Source organism: Rana temporaria, chromosome 10 (genome assembly GCF_905171775.1).
Source record: "Rana temporaria chromosome 10, aRanTem1.1, whole genome shotgun sequence".
In the NCBI taxonomy this organism is placed as follows: domain Eukaryota; kingdom Metazoa; phylum Chordata; class Amphibia; order Anura; family Ranidae; genus Rana; species Rana temporaria.
The window spans coordinates 35,054,924-35,070,333 of record NC_053498.1 but is presented as its reverse complement, the minus strand read 5'-3'; the positions used below and the strand labels follow the sequence as shown (position 1 = coordinate 35,070,333).

The window sequence follows — 15,410 nt, the reverse complement described above, 5'->3', positions numbered from 1 at the left end:
GTAGGTGTGACATCATCTATTGTGTCCCCCTATAAAAGGGATGACACGATCGATGCTGCCATCACAGTGAAGAACGGGGAAGCCGTGTTTACACACGGCTCTCCCCGCTCTTCAGCTCCGGGGACCGATCGCGGGACCCCAGCGGCGATCGGGTCCGCAAATCCCACGGTCACGAAGCTTCGGACCGGGTCGCAGGAGCGCGCCCACGACCCCACGGCTGGGCTTAAGGAGCAACGTACCTATACGTTGATGTGCCCAGCCGTGCCATTCTGTCGATGTATATCGGCGTGAAGGGGTCCTTGAGTGGTTAAAGTCATAGTAAACTTAGAGTTAGGCTTTAAGGGGATCATGAAGGTTTTTTTCCCCGCTGGAGCAAATTGGATCATGCTTTAGTATTTTTTGCCTTTCTTTGGATTAACTGTGGGTTATGGGGTTCTGATTATGTATTTTTTTACATATTTATGGTTGAACTAGATTGACTTGTGTCTTTTCTCAACCTGGCAGGAACAAAAGTGTTTCTGGACAGCCGCACTCTGAACAAATTGTAGACTTTATTAAAAGAATCTGCGTTTCGCACTGGAACTAGTGCTTAGTCCTATAACTAAGCACTTGTTCCAGTGCGAAACGCATCAGCAGGCAGGTTTTATTTTATTTTTTGCTGTGACTTGTAGCGCTGTCCCTCTTTTAACCCCCCTGGCGGTATTCCCGAGTCTGACTCGGGGTTACATTTTTGTGCTGCGATCGGTAACCCCAAGTCAGACTCTGGCTCGCCTCGCTGAATCCACAGGCTTGGTTTACTTACCTTGTCCCTGGATCCAGCGATGCCACCGCGCTGTGTGAGCGAGCGGGACCTCGCTCGATTCACACAGTGCCTCAGTGTGCCGCCGATCTCCGTTCCCTGTGACGTTACGACGCATGGGGGCGGAGAACAGTGCCAAATTCAAAAAGGTAAACAAACACCTTACATATAGTATACTGTAATCTTATAGATTACAGTACTGTATGTAAAAAATACACACCCCCCTTGTCCCCAGTGGTCTGCCCAGTGCCCTACATGTACTTTTATATAATAAAAACTGTTCTTTCTGTCTGCAAACTGTAGATTGTCCATAGCAACCAAAAGTGTCCCTTTATGTCAAAAATGGTTTTAGAGCAGCTAGAAAACAGCGATAATAAATTATAATCACTTGCAGAATTGTGCGATAGCGATTTGTGGGGAAATTCGTCATAAAATAAAAAAAGTAATGACAGCGACAATTCTGCAACTGAGCAAATTTCAGTGATTTTGAGTTGATTACATTATTGAATAATTTTTATTATAATTATATTATTATTTGTTATAATTATTTATAATTATTTATTATATTATAATTTATAATTTTGTTTTTAAAAAAAATTCATACCCGGGATGCCTACTAGACTCTTGTTTGGACAGATTTAAGTGAGTTATTCCTAAAAATTACAGGCCTACAGTATAAAACGCCAAATTTCCTTGCAAATAATGGTACCGCTTTCAGCACCTTTTTCTGAAATAATCATACCGCCAGGGAGGTTAATAAAGGCTACAATTTTTCCAGAAACACTTTTGTTCCTGCCTTGCTGAGTGCCTTGCCTGCACCTGAGTTATCTGCTACGGTGGATCTTCATTTGGGTTCCCACCTGGAGGGGCTACTCCCTTTCTCCTTCTTTTCTCAACCTAACCTTACTAACTATGTAAGAATTCTCCAAGTTTGATGCTTCAATAAAACCTAGTAGTGATCATTTCCATCCATAAATTAATTGTCACCTACTTTGTTTTTTGTGGAGTCAAATATGCTGCAGCTTCTTCTAAACCTAGGTCTATCACTTGCTGACATCTACCTGTAAATAATAAAGTATTAGAAGCCCTAGGAGTTTTTAATGTACAGATTTAAAGCCATCACTCACCTCCGGCCAGTCAGCTAATCACAGAAATCCAATCTCGATCATTGCTGTGTCAACATATTTATGCAAGCAATACAGAATAAAAAATACTGCATTATCTAACTGCGAAGCAAAGCAGACATTCCATTACAAACCTATTATGGTTACTCATTTTTATTGCTCCACTCTCATTTCCTCTCTTCCCAAATCCTCAATGCTCCTGCTGTCCACCTTGTCATCTCTCTGCTTTAAAACAGCAACAATACAATCTACAAACCCTATTAAAGAAATCCAGATTCAGCCAAATGTTCTCTACACTGCTGTGGCTTCACCTATAGCAGAACTGTACCTGATTGCCCCCAGATTATTATGTACTAGATTATGGAATTTGAATAAAAGTCCATTCTTCACCTAGGTATGTAGTATGTTCACAGATCTGGAAAGGGACATCAGGAACGCCATACAAATACAATCTGACCATAGGATCAACTTTAGATTTTCCAACACTATCTTTTCTATCCAATCATATTGCATTCAGTCAGCAGTGGCCGCCCCCCCTAATTCATGCTCCTGACCACTAGGCCCCTATTGGCTTAAAAAAAGGGTGGGCCCGGGGCGCAGAGCACTGTGCCCTGAGCCCACCTAGTTGCGTGACACTAGCAAATTAATATTCACTATTGTCTTACTGATTCTCCACCCAGGCCAATCAGGAAGCAGGCTCTAAGACCTGATTGGCCAGGGAGTCTTAAGAAAAAAGTAGGTGTCCCCTACAATTGTAGACTGAGAACCACTATCTCACCACATCCCTGAATATAAGCCAGTTGCTGTACCCCCGAAGAGGTGTGTTTCCTCAATGGGATTTTATGCGTGGGAGATTGGTTGTAAAGTAAAGACTGAATTAGTCGACGAAAAATGTATCAAAAATATCAAATTTTATTTCAATGGTGTTGTTCGTAGACAACGTATCAAAGTGAGTGTTAACAGCATGAACAACAAAACATCCAACTGACCAAGTGGGGGAGAAGGCACAACCTAGGGTAAGAGACCATCAACGGCACTAAGCATCACTCAAGATAAGACAAACTCAAAAAATTGTATATATAATAAAGCGACAAAAAGGTGCAACAGAGAACCCTTCCAAACTGTCTCGTGGGTACAGACAGAGGTGCCAACGTTTAGAGGCTTATGGGGAGTATCGCCTCTTCATCAGGGCTAGGGTGATGCAGAGATGTCGCAATACAGTCTAAAAATAGAGAAAAATAAAATAAATACCTTCAATAAACAGTAAAAAGTATGAATTTTAAATATTAATTACAGAGAACAAAGTACACAAATCACTGACAGATCCTCATCGTGGCTCTCATCATGTATGAAATAGTGCCCAGAGCCAAATGTAAGGACAAAAAGAATCCCAGATTACATTCCCAATATTTAAACCATACGTGCAATCTTATAATTTTCAGTAGTTACAATGAAACGGACATAAACATAAATAAGTACTAACCGGTCAATAGATGGTCGGTCTGTCTACAGGAGACATCGCAAATTTTGGTAGGTCGGTTTAGAAGGAAGATATCCTAAATCATTTAAAAGTGGTTCACAAAGTATCTCCATACGATGCAACCTGTGGTCTAAAGAGTATGAGAAGCAAGAAGGGAGGGAAAGGGGGAAAAGGGAAAGAAAATCAAAAAGATGCCATAAATGGAAATGGAGTAATCAACTTGTCAATGATAACTGACATAGGCTATTGTACTGACACGCCAGTTAGTACTCATATACACAGCCAGCATATATCTAAGTGCTTATAGGGCTTCAGGTGTGGGGGAAACGTTATTGGCAACAGGGGGCGGCCCCAAAGGATACGAAAAGACCCGCCCGGGTACAACATATGGTAAATCAATAATGGCGCATCTTAGTGTGACAGCGTACCAGAAGACATATGCACCAGTTTATCTCCAGGGGGTGTATATAAAAGGCCCCAACTGGTCAAAAAAGGGGGAGGAGGGGATTGGCCAGGGAGTCTTAGGACTTAGCGAGTATGGAGTCCAGGGCAGGAGCTGCGGGTCAGCTCGCTGGTGCTTGTACTGGTGGAGCAGATGGTGAATGACACGCTGGTGGTGACCCTGAACTGCAGGGAGAAGTTGTACAGTGGGATTCTCTTGGACTGCCGAAAGAAGTGAGTACACCACCCGCCCATACACTGTAATCCATGCTGCATTCCCATCTGTCTCATTGTAATATGCATGATGGGCTCATAGGAGGTGGTGGCAAGGGATAAGACATAGGAAAGTTATGACCAAGCCAAGGTTTAAAAGCAGTAGAAGAGGGTAAAATGATTCTATTTTTTTTTTTTTTGTCATTAAAAAAATAAATGTAGAACCCTGATATTTAGGCAGGGTTGCTATTAAATTTAGTTGCCAGGTGATAGTTGACTTTGCCAATTGTTAGGTCAATTGATTCATTCCTAAATTTGGACTTGTTGCACCCTTTCTCTTCTGTCACTTGGTGGCACTGTGCTAGTGACATTAGATAAGACAGGGGCTTTCCAAGCTCAGATATGAATGAATGGGGTGTCTTTAGTTTTTCTTTAGTCCCTTGGCATGCTGGAAGAGTCTATTTATTTGGATGGAGTTAGGTGATCTGGGTTCTGTGCCACCTGGATGGCTTTCTGTGTGGACGTGTGTTATGCTGCCCCGGGGCTGCTAGGCCAAAAGCCTGAGGCCTATACTGGGGACATCTGGGTGCTAGGCTGTCTGAGGCCTATCCAGCAGCAGGAGAGCAGCATAGGGTTAGGACTGCTGGCTGGCAGTCCAACCAGAAGTATCGGTTCAGGCGAACAGGGAACCAGCTGTGGTTGGAGGGGAAGCTGTCACCACTAAGGACCATCCACCTTGTTACCGGAGACTACTGTGAATAATCTGAAGTCAGTACCTGAGCAGTCTTCTCACCAGCCTGGACAGTGAAGAAGTATAAAAGTTTCAGTTAGTGCCAAGCCAGGGACCCAGCAGGACAGCAGAGGTGACGCTTGCGGAGCATCAGTGGGTGCCAAGCCAGGGACCTAGTGGGTCAGCAGGGGTGACGCTTGAAGAGTATCTGTGAGTGCCAAGCCAGGGACTTAGCAGGGAAGTGGGGGTGATACTTGAGAAGGATACTGAGTGCTAATAGTGGAAGAGTTCCGGGGATCCAGTGGCTCTATTGGATCCGAAGTCTAGTGAAAGACTGGGGAGTTCATTGAGTGAAGATCCACAGTGAGTGATTGTGGAGAAAGCAAACTGTGTTGAATATACTACTGATGGTAACTACTACTTCTGACACCCCCCCCCCCCCACAGAGTGCAACCATAACAAACTGCTTGCTATGAAGGCACTCGTACGTGTTATGTCCCTGCTCCCAGCTCACTCCTCACTTGATGTGATTTGCAGCAGCAGGAGCCAATAGCTCTCTTTTTGTTTCTGAGCCAAGGAGGAAAGCGAGCCAAAAGAGCCAGAAATCTCAGGATTTCAGATGTCTTCTTCCTGCCACACCATCCCCACTAAAACCGACAAGAAATCCATCCTTCTTCGCCACTTGATGTGATTTACAACAGCAGGAGCCAATAGCTCTCTTTTGTTTCTGAGCCCTTTTGCTTGCCTGTTCGAAGTGAGGGAAAGTCATTCCCAAACACTCCCCTGAATTGTCAAATTCAAATCTGCCTTTCAAGTATTGGTCTCAGAGCGACAGGAAGTTACAAAGTGCATGCTGCCACAAATGAGCCAGTCAGTCTGTTAATTCAACACTGGGCCTTATTGGATATAATCTAATGACCTCCAACTGCTGGTGAAGGCTATCATGCCTGCACCTGTTGTTACTATTTAAGGGGCCCTACACTATCCTTATTCTGTCTGATCTCTCATTAGGTTTTAAAGGTTGAATAGGCTGGCCTGGGGTTCCCCTTTAGAGTGTAACTACCTGCATTAAACACTTAACCCTTTATTTTCCTACAGGTCATGCTTCAGGTGGTATCTCACTGTACATATACAGTATGTATATTGTATCTTCATACTGTTAAACTGTTCTTAAGCTGTCCTTGGGGAATTCCTCTGCCGAGTCTGGGCTATTATTCTGAACTCTGTAGATCTATTGCCCTCCTTTGTAAATTAATACTACTTTGCTACTCCAGTAAAATCGGAGTTTATATAAACATATTGATCCGTGTGACGTGTCATTTAAAGGTACTTGTGGAAAGATGTCTGAACCCAGAGTGTCAGGTGGGTTGGAAGGTTTACAGGGTCATGGTGATGTAGATGAGCAAGTAAATCCAAGCAGTCCTCAAGAGGACTGTGCTACACAAGGAAAACTAAGTTTATTTTCTGATTGAATAACAGTTGCTGTGTATTCAGCATGATGTGACCACATACTGATTAAAGTTTCACTTGTTGCCTGGGACTGATGAGTAAAACAGCAGCCATGGTAGCCTACTTTACTAAACAGGATCTAAATGTATTAGGCCTCATGCATTTGGGCGTATTAAAATACTCCTATTTAAGCTGCATCTTTCTGTCAGGAGATGGCAGTAAATATCAAGTGTAAAAAATGCTTGTTTTGGTGCATAATTACATACGTTTATGTGCATTTACAGGTGTATAGCATTAGGCATAAACTCATTCTACTGGCCAGTAAATTCATTTTGGCCACTGGAATATATTTACACGCATACTCACGTGTTTAGGTGCGTTTACATGTGTATGCATGTAAATTTTGCTCATGAGCTCATATCCAAATGCAACTTTGATGTATTAGGCTCCATGCACACTGAAGTTCAAAAACGGCCGTTTGGACCCAAGATTTCTGGCAGAAAAGGCTGCTTTAAAATCTAGCTGTTATCAGCGTTTTGTACCAGCGTTTATCAGCGTTTTTTTAGCATCAGCGTTAATGAGCGTTTTTATTGTATAAACACCAAGGACACTTCAAAAATCCCACAATGCATTTCCAAACTCCCAGAATGCATTTTTTTACAGTAGGAGCCATTACAGCAGAGCAGAAAGAGCACTTTCTTGAGCAATGCAGGAAGTACACTGCTGGGCCAGGAGGAGCAATGCAAGAGGGAACAGGCGCATAGGTTGGATGTTACACTTGTGCTCCAGGAGGAGCAGTGGAAGATGGACCTGCCACGTTAGGGGGGTGTTACACTGCTGGGCCAGGAGAAGCATTGCAAGAGGGAAGACATGTACGGAGTCGTAGCGAAGCGTAGGTGTAGGACAGACATGACAGGGTGGAGGTAGCTTACAGTCGGGAAGAGGTTAAGGAAAATGGGGGGTGGTTAGCTTATATTGGGAGTCTTACCTGATTGGGGCGAGCATCGGATGGGGGAGGAGTATTATGTATACTGCGGGAGAGAGGAGGAGCGAGGCAGCAGTCTGGGAGAGAAATCTTTAGAGGAAAGTCGTGTGGCTCCGTCGGGGATACCTAGAACAGTAAGGGACATGAGTGAGGTAGCGCAGCTTTTAGAGCAGCTGAAAACTGCAGCAGAGATACATGGGGCTTCTCTGCAGGGGGTGAGGCAGGGCCCATCCACTCCGTGGCCTGCGTCCACGCGTGCTAGGCGGTCTAGGCCGCCGGAGCGCTTCAGTCCGGACAACACCCCCAGGGCACAACGTCGGGCCATGAGTCCTAGCCGCTCCCCTTCAGGCCCCCCTGCTAAACAGGCCCCAGCTTCCGCTGCCTGGGGGTCGGGGAGGGCCCAGGGGACGTAGCAAGGTCGGGGTGAGACTCACCGGGCTTCCAGGCCGACCTCCCCTATCGCAATGTGGGCCCAAGTCCACTTGGCGGCCCCCGCTGGCGATGCTCCGGTCAGGGGGGCTGCCCAGCGTGGGAAGGATCCTCCATCGGGCGCCGGCCTTTCCCGATCCGCGGCCGGCGGCCCCCCGCGTGGCGGCGCCATGACATCTAGTGGGGTGGGAGCTGCAGTAGGCCATTCACGCCAGTCAGGAGGCCCCGCCTCCAGGTCTCTGTCGGGGCCTGGGAGGGTTGGCCGGATAGATGCTGGAGCTCTGGCCGCGTCGGCAGTGCAGATGGATGACGTCATCAGCGAGGTCAGCAGTGATGGAGGAGAGAGCCCTCGGGGGGATGTCGGCCCTGCACCACTCACCACACCAGCAGTGTCCAGCGGTTGCGGAGAAGCGGGAGAGGAGCGTCGGCGGTCACACGGGCAGGCGGCGGTGTTATCCAGCAGCAGTGAGGAGGGGAAGCTGACGGAGAACCCCCTGGAGGCCGTGAGAGCAGCGGGAACGTCGGCTGAAGGACCTTCTCGGCCGCGCCAGCCTGGTAAGTCGAGAACTCAATACTCTAAGAGGGGTGGCAGTCCTGAGTCCCACGGGGGAAGGGGGGGTATGGGATGCTTTGCAGGAGCTTCTGCGCAGGTTGGACGGTGGTACTCCCCAGTTGGCAACCCTGGTCAGGCCTTGGATCCCCCCCACACAGGTCGGTACACCCTCAGTGGCGCCCCCCCCCCCCGCAGACGGCTCCGGCAACGGGAGTGGCGGGGACGCAAGCGGAGAAGGACTGGCAGTTTCGGATGATTCATCATCTGTCCTACCCGGTTAACGGCTCGGTTAACGATGGTATCGACCCGCAGCGTTGTACGGTTACCTATACGTTGTTTGATGCGGCCGTCTCCTGGGTTAGGAAGTACGGCAGGGGTGCCCTGATGGCAAAGATTGACGTGGAATCGGCTTTCAGGCTTTTGCCGGTACATCCCCTCAGTTTACACTTGTTACGTTGTTGTTGGCAAGGTGAATATTTTGTGGATCGTTGCCTGCCGATGGGTTGTTCTATATCTTGTGCCCTGTTTAAGGCCTTTAGTTCGTTTTTTGAATGGGCAGTCAGGGAGGTGGCTGGGGTGAATTCCGTCATCCACTATTTGGATGACTTCCTGTGCGTGGGTCCCCCAGGGTCCCGCTGTTGCGGGGTGTTGCTGGGGACGGTACAGTACTTGGCGGAGCGTTTCGGTATACCCTTGGCGGCGGACAAAACTGAGGGCCCCTCTTCGGAATTGGTTTTCCTGGGAATCACTATTGACTCCATGGCCATGGAGTGTAGGTTGCCGGAGGACAAATTGGTGGCGTTGCGGAGTGAGGTGAGTTTGGCACGGGGGAAGAGGAAGATTCGCTTGAAGGAATTTCAGTCCTTGTTGGGAAAAAATTTTTTGCCTGCAGGATCATTCCCATGGGGCGCATTTTCTGTAGGCGGCTTTCAGCGGCCACGGCGAGGGTGCGAGTTCCGAACCACTTTGTGCGTTGAGGGACGATTTGATGATCTGGGGGACGTTTCTGGATTCTTTCAATGGCCGCTCTATGTGGCAATCAGGGCCGGTCAGTAATGCTGATTTGGTTCTGTTTACCGATGGGGCGGGGTCCGTGGGGTATGGATCTTATTGTCAGGGTCGTTGGAGCGTGGAGTCCTGGCCGGCGGCATGGAAGGAAGCTGGTTTCCTTTGCAACCTGGTGCTTTTAGAGCTATTTCCCATTGTAGTGGCGGTTGAGCTATGGGGGGAGATTCTCAGAAATAAGAAATTGCGGTTTAATTGCGACAACATGGGGGTGGTGTCCGCCATCAACAATATCTCGGTGTCTTCCCCCCACAGTTATCAGGTTGTTACGTTACCTTGTGCTCAGTTGTTTATGGATAAATTCTTTGATTTATGCGGTTCATATTCCCGGAGTGGATAACAGATTGGCGGATGCTTTGTCTCGTTCCCAGTGGGAGGAGTTTCGGGCACTGGCACCGGATTCAGAAGGGCAGGGGAGCCCTGCCCGTAGACGTTGTGGAACATTGCACTGGAGTCGCCGCAGGATTGATACGGCAGTCGCTCAGCGCTGGAACATGGAAGGCGTATTCGAAGGTGTGGCAGGAATGGTTCTCGCTGAGGGAGGAGGTAGGAGGGTCGGATGACCCGGAGGATATGCAGGCCTTGGTGTTGTTTTTCATTTGCAGCAACTATGAAAAAGGGATTTCGGGATCGGCCATAGGTAAGAAAATGGCGGCGTTAGCATTTTTGTTTCAGGTGTTTCACGAAATCCTTTGTGGTGCGCCGGGCGTTAAGGGGCTATAGGAAGGGCGGTTCTTCCCGGGATTCTAGACACCCGGTTTCATTTGAAGTCCTGGATACTGTGTTAGCGAGTTTGGTGCGAGTATGTTCGTCACCCTACGAGCAGGTCCTTTTCTGGGCTGCTTTTGTATTGGCTTTTTTTGGGGCATTCAGGGTGGGGGAATTCGTTTCCCTGTCCAAGTCGTTGGTGGGAGGCCTCCTGTTCCGGGACATTCAATGCTTGGAGGAGTCGGTATCGATTTGCATCCGGCGTTCCAAGACCAATCAGCAGGGGAGGGGGGTCCGTGTGGAGCTGTTTAAGGGAAACTGCTCGCTAAGTTGCCCTGTGACGGCTGTAAAACAATTCTTGGGTGTTCGCCCGCCGGGGGACGGTGCCTTCTTCATTCATCAGAAGGGGGCGTGCCTCTCGAGGTTTCAGTTTACGGTGGTCTTCCGTAAGTGTCTAGGGGAAGGGGGGTTGGTCCCAGGGGAGTATTCGGCACATTCTTTTCGCATCGGGGCAGCTACCGAGGCATCGTGATGGGGTTTGCCTGCAGATTCTGTAAAGCGGATTGGCAGATGGGAATCAAATAGATATCGGCTGTATGTTCGTCCTCATTTGTTGTGAAAGTGATGGCTAATGTATGTATTATCTGTTGTGTTGTGCGTTTCTTTGGGGCCTCTTGCTGGGTATGTTCTTTTTATGTCATTTCAGGTCCCCAAGGATGCCTCATCTGGATATTGGGACATTCATATGTTTTTTTGGGGGCTAAGCGAGTGGATATCAGGCCGGATGGTAGGCAGCTGGGGATGTCTAGAGAAGAGGGCAGGATTTTTTTTTTTTTAACAGAAGGAATTTTATTAGAGAATAAAATGGTACAGTGGACATGTAAATATCAGCAAAATGGTACAGTAGTATAGGAAAACATAGTTTATCCAATAGTTAAGCGTAGAGAGTCAGTGCTTGTATGGTCAAAATACAATAAACCACAACCTCCAGAAATCAACATCAGGCTTGTGTAACAGGCAAGAAAATTAGAGCTAGAATTCAATCATCTTGGGCAGCTACCTGCCCAGCCCGCAGGGTCTACCGGGAAGTCACCCCATCCGGAGTAGAGGAGGGGGAGGAGGGGGGGGGAGGAAAAAAAGGGGGAGGGGGAGGAGGGGGGGGAGAAAGGGGGGAAGAGAAGGAAAGGGGGGGCGTACATCAACAGTCTACACCATGAGGTGTCTGGCTTCCACCCACCTCGACCATATTTTGTGGAACTTGTTAGGGCAATTACGACCCATATATGTTAACTTATACAAGGGGAGGGCCGCATTCACCAGCTCCCTCCAGGCAGAAACCCCAGGTGGATCGGTCCTCTTCCAGTGAATCAAAATAGTTTTCCTGGCGTAGTAAGCACAGTAAAAAATAAAAAGTTTTTTATGTGTGGCGGTCGGGAGATTATCAGTCACCTCCAGCAGAAGGACCATGGGATTCAGACCAACAGGTGTCCCACTAAGCGAATCAATGTCAGCAACCACCGCCTGCCAGAACCCCTGTATTCGAGGGCAGTCAAGAGGGCAGGATTAGGTGGATTGGGATCCCGGGCATGATGTGGCAAAAAGTGGTCCCTGAGGTTCATCGGGGTGCCAGTTTGGACCGGTTTCCAGATATTTTGGTCCTGCACGTGGGTGGCAATGACTTAGGCATTCAACTTATGCGTCAGGTCATTAAGGACATACAGTGGGATTTCCGGCGCTTGCGAGCTTCCTTCCCTGACTTGATTATTGTGTGGTCAGACATTGTGGCTTGCATGTCATGGAGGGAGGCTCGTTCAATTGAAAAGTTGGATAAGGCCCGCATCAAAGTTAACAGGGAGGTGGGCAGGTTTTTGGTCCAGCATGGTGGGGTGGTAGTACGCCATTCCGAGCTCGAAAGCGAGACCTGGAGGTACTTGAGAGGAGATGGGGTGCATCTCAACCCTATTGGGATTGATCTCTGGGCCCTGGGATTGGAGGAGGGCATCCGTAGGCCATTCTTGGTTTGGCGGCGGGCACAAGTGTGAGGTTGTCTCACTTGTTCCGCGGTGGCGGTGGGTGCCCTGACGTTTTTGGTGAAGAGACAGGTGGTATGGGAAAAACGGTGGGGCACATCTCAGGGGTGGAGTCCTCCTTGGTGGTCTGGTGTTAGTCTGGACCACCGGGTGATAAGTGGGTGAGTCTGTGGTCAGTTAGGGTCCTCGAGGTGGTGTTGCGGCTGGGGACATATTCTAACTACAATGGTACCACAGGCCCAAAAAGTGAGGAGGGGGTTGTCAGGGGGGCTGACAACCAAGTAATAGTAAAACTGTTTTATTAAAATGTTAAAGTATTAAATATTTGGTAATGGTATATATATTTATATATATTTTTTATTTGGTTATTGTTAAATAAAGGCCAAACAGGCCATTTTAATCCAGCAGGTGTCAGTGTTGTTATTTTATATTAAGATAAGTGGGTTATACATGTGTGGTTGGGTGCAGTAAGGTATCTGGCTGCCCTAGTCAAGAGGCATTATTTCAGAATAGCTGGAGTTATTGGGTTGAACAGGAAAAGCAGTGCTGGAGACGTTGCCAAAATGCGAAACTAAAATGGGTGGTGTTGGCATCCCAATCCTTTGCGCCACCCTACAGCCAACACATATGTATACACATGTTCTCCATGCACTGCTTCTCCCGTTCAGAATCGAAATCAGACAGCAACATGAAAAGGCTGCGACAGAATGTCACACGTGGATGACTGTGATCCATAAACACGTCACTTTTTTGTTTATTTAAGTCCGCAATCAGCTGTACAATTCTTTAGTCCATTTGGTTGTTGTTGCTGTTGGTGTTATCTGGACGCTGCCGGCGATTACAACATCCACGACCAACACTAGAAGATTGTGCATTATCAACTCTATTTACCTATGAATAAAAAAGAAGATAATTGATTTTTACAAAAGGGATAGATAAATATATACAGTATATAGATAGATAGATTGATATATTATATAATAATAATAATGAATATGCCTGCTCAGTTTCCTGCTCCACACTCCCAACTTCGGACAGCATGGACACTGTGCTTACATTTGGGGAAAAACTCGCCTCAGGAACACTTCCTTTCCTCTGATCATCCACATCTTCCACTTTAGCATTCCAGTTTGATGTGGTTCTAATAAAGATAACAGAAAGGTTGTGACTACTGTTAAAACCAACGTCTTAGGCCCTGTACACACGATCAGTCCATCCGATGAGAACGGTCCGAAGTCTGATGGTCTGATGTGCCTACACACCATCGGTTCAAAAACCGATCGAGTCCAACGCGGTGACGTAAAACACAACGACGTGCTGAAAAAAACGAAGTTCAATGCTTCCAAGCATGCGTCGACTTGATTCTGAGCATGTGCGAGTTTTGAACCGATGCTTTTGTGTACTAACCATCGGTTTTGACCGATCGATCAGGCGTCCATCAGTGCAATTTTAAAGCAAGTTCAAAAGTTTTCATCGGATTGGACTAATCGTGTGTACAGGGCCTCAGTTATTTCAAAAATATGAATGTTAATTTTTTGGGTAAAAAAATCACATAATATTTTTTTTAAATTTACAAAATCAAGCTGTAAAAAAATGTGAATAAAAAAAAAAATAGAATTTAAAATAAAATTATTTACAATATTTAGTGATTTTCGAAAATCGAAGTGAAGATCGAAAAAAATTTATATTTCAATACATACTTGTCGTAATATTTTAATTATTTTTTAAAAGGAATTTATTTTAAAATTAAATAAAGAAATGAATAATTGATTAAGTTAAAAATATAAAAAAATTCAGATAAAAATTGTTCTGATGATTTTTTTTTTTCAGATTTTTTTTTTTGGAAAAGCCAAAATCTACTAAATTCTTTTTTAATAAATGTAAAAAAAAAAGATTATTTAAATGATTAAAAAACAACATGTTTGGGATAAAAAAAAAAAAAAAAATCACCAAAAAAATTGTTAACATAAAAATATACTGAATTGACACCACTGGCCCCTCCCTGCAATACAAATTACGAAAATAGCCTGAGTAGGACTCGGCTCTTCACGGCGCTATACGGTGCCTGCGCACAGACTAGGAGCTGACTGTGCAGGCGCCGTGAAGAGCCAAGTCCTATTTCGGCTATTTTCGGGAAGCGCGACGCGCCATAGCCGGCCGTCAATCATGTTTCCCTCTGCATAGGAACGCCTACTCCCTGTGGGGAGTCTGAAACGTAACTAAGGGATTAAACTGTGAGTACGGCGCAAAAAAATAAAATAAAGGCATACTGTAGCTCGCGCTAGTATGCTGGATGGCATGGTCGAAAAAAAAAATATATTTTTTAGGGTGAACCACCGCTTTAAGGGGTGTGCGCTAATATTTGAAGGTGCTCCGCAGACAGTTTATCCTTCACTTCCCTCCTAATTCTGTCAACTAGTGACTTCCATCGAGACTGCAAAGCGGCAGCTGAGAAAAAAAAAAAAAAAGTACATTTGCATTTTAGGAACTATATTCAATATACATATACATGTTTTTTTTTATTCAAGCACACATATGCACTTACCTTGATCTTTCTTCATGCTATTGCTCATGACTGGTGCACTGCTAGAGTCCTAGCTCATTACCCCTTAAATAAAACCACCTTACATACCCCTTAACCTAAATTAACAACATGACACCTTCTGGATTAAATGGCCACTAAAGGCCCCTTTATTAATTCCAAAAAGATAACATAAAATGAACTATAAAATAACTTTTTTAATAAATATATATAATCCTTTAAATAAATATATATATTTGAACATAACAACTTTTTTATTAACCCAAATAACTTTGATTCCTTCACTGTTCAGCCCGATTGACCACTAGCCCACTTAACCCGATAGGGAAGGTGCACTGCCCATGCCGAGAACAGGCCCCAAACCCTACCAACCATCTTTGATATATACCACCAATATATATCTACCCACCACCAACCAACCCTCAGGAACCCCATACCCCTGCCAATACCACCTGAAACGAAAGAAGACACATTAAAAACATATACCCATACCAGACAACTTCCACTAGGGAGGGAGGGAAAAACAATCTGTGCGTTACCCCTTCCTTTCCTTGGCGCCGAATGCCTAGCTCCGCCCCCTCTGCACTTATAGAGAGCTGCCTCGTGTAGCCAGCCCCACCCCTTAGCCAATGCTGTCCCACCTCACTTCCTCTTCCTGGAGCAACATCCTCAGCGTTCCCCCAGTCATGCTGCCCCTCTGCCTAGGTTCCCTTTACGACGGGGCATTCTTTGTTTTCCAGTCGTCCGTTAGGCTGGTGGTGATTTTCATCCAACTGTTCCTTTTAGAAACATGGTCCCCATGTCCAGGGTGAGACAAGTCCCAAATTGCAGGGTGCATTTGCACTGCAGCAATGAGCTGCGA

General features: G+C 46.2%; 1 long non-coding RNA gene across 1 annotated transcript; it reads right to left on the bottom strand.

The window, feature by feature from the left end:
* Nucleotides 1-2,817: 2,817 nt before the first annotated feature.
* LOC120916048 lies at nucleotides 2,818-3,542 on the bottom strand. Its single transcript, XR_005743932.1, has 2 exons — nucleotides 3,407-3,542; nucleotides 2,818-3,145 (listed from the first exon to the last, which is right to left on the bottom strand). It is a non-coding gene; the product is annotated as an uncharacterized LOC120916048 (long non-coding RNA).
* Between the last annotated feature and the right edge of the window lie 11,868 nt (nucleotides 3,543-15,410).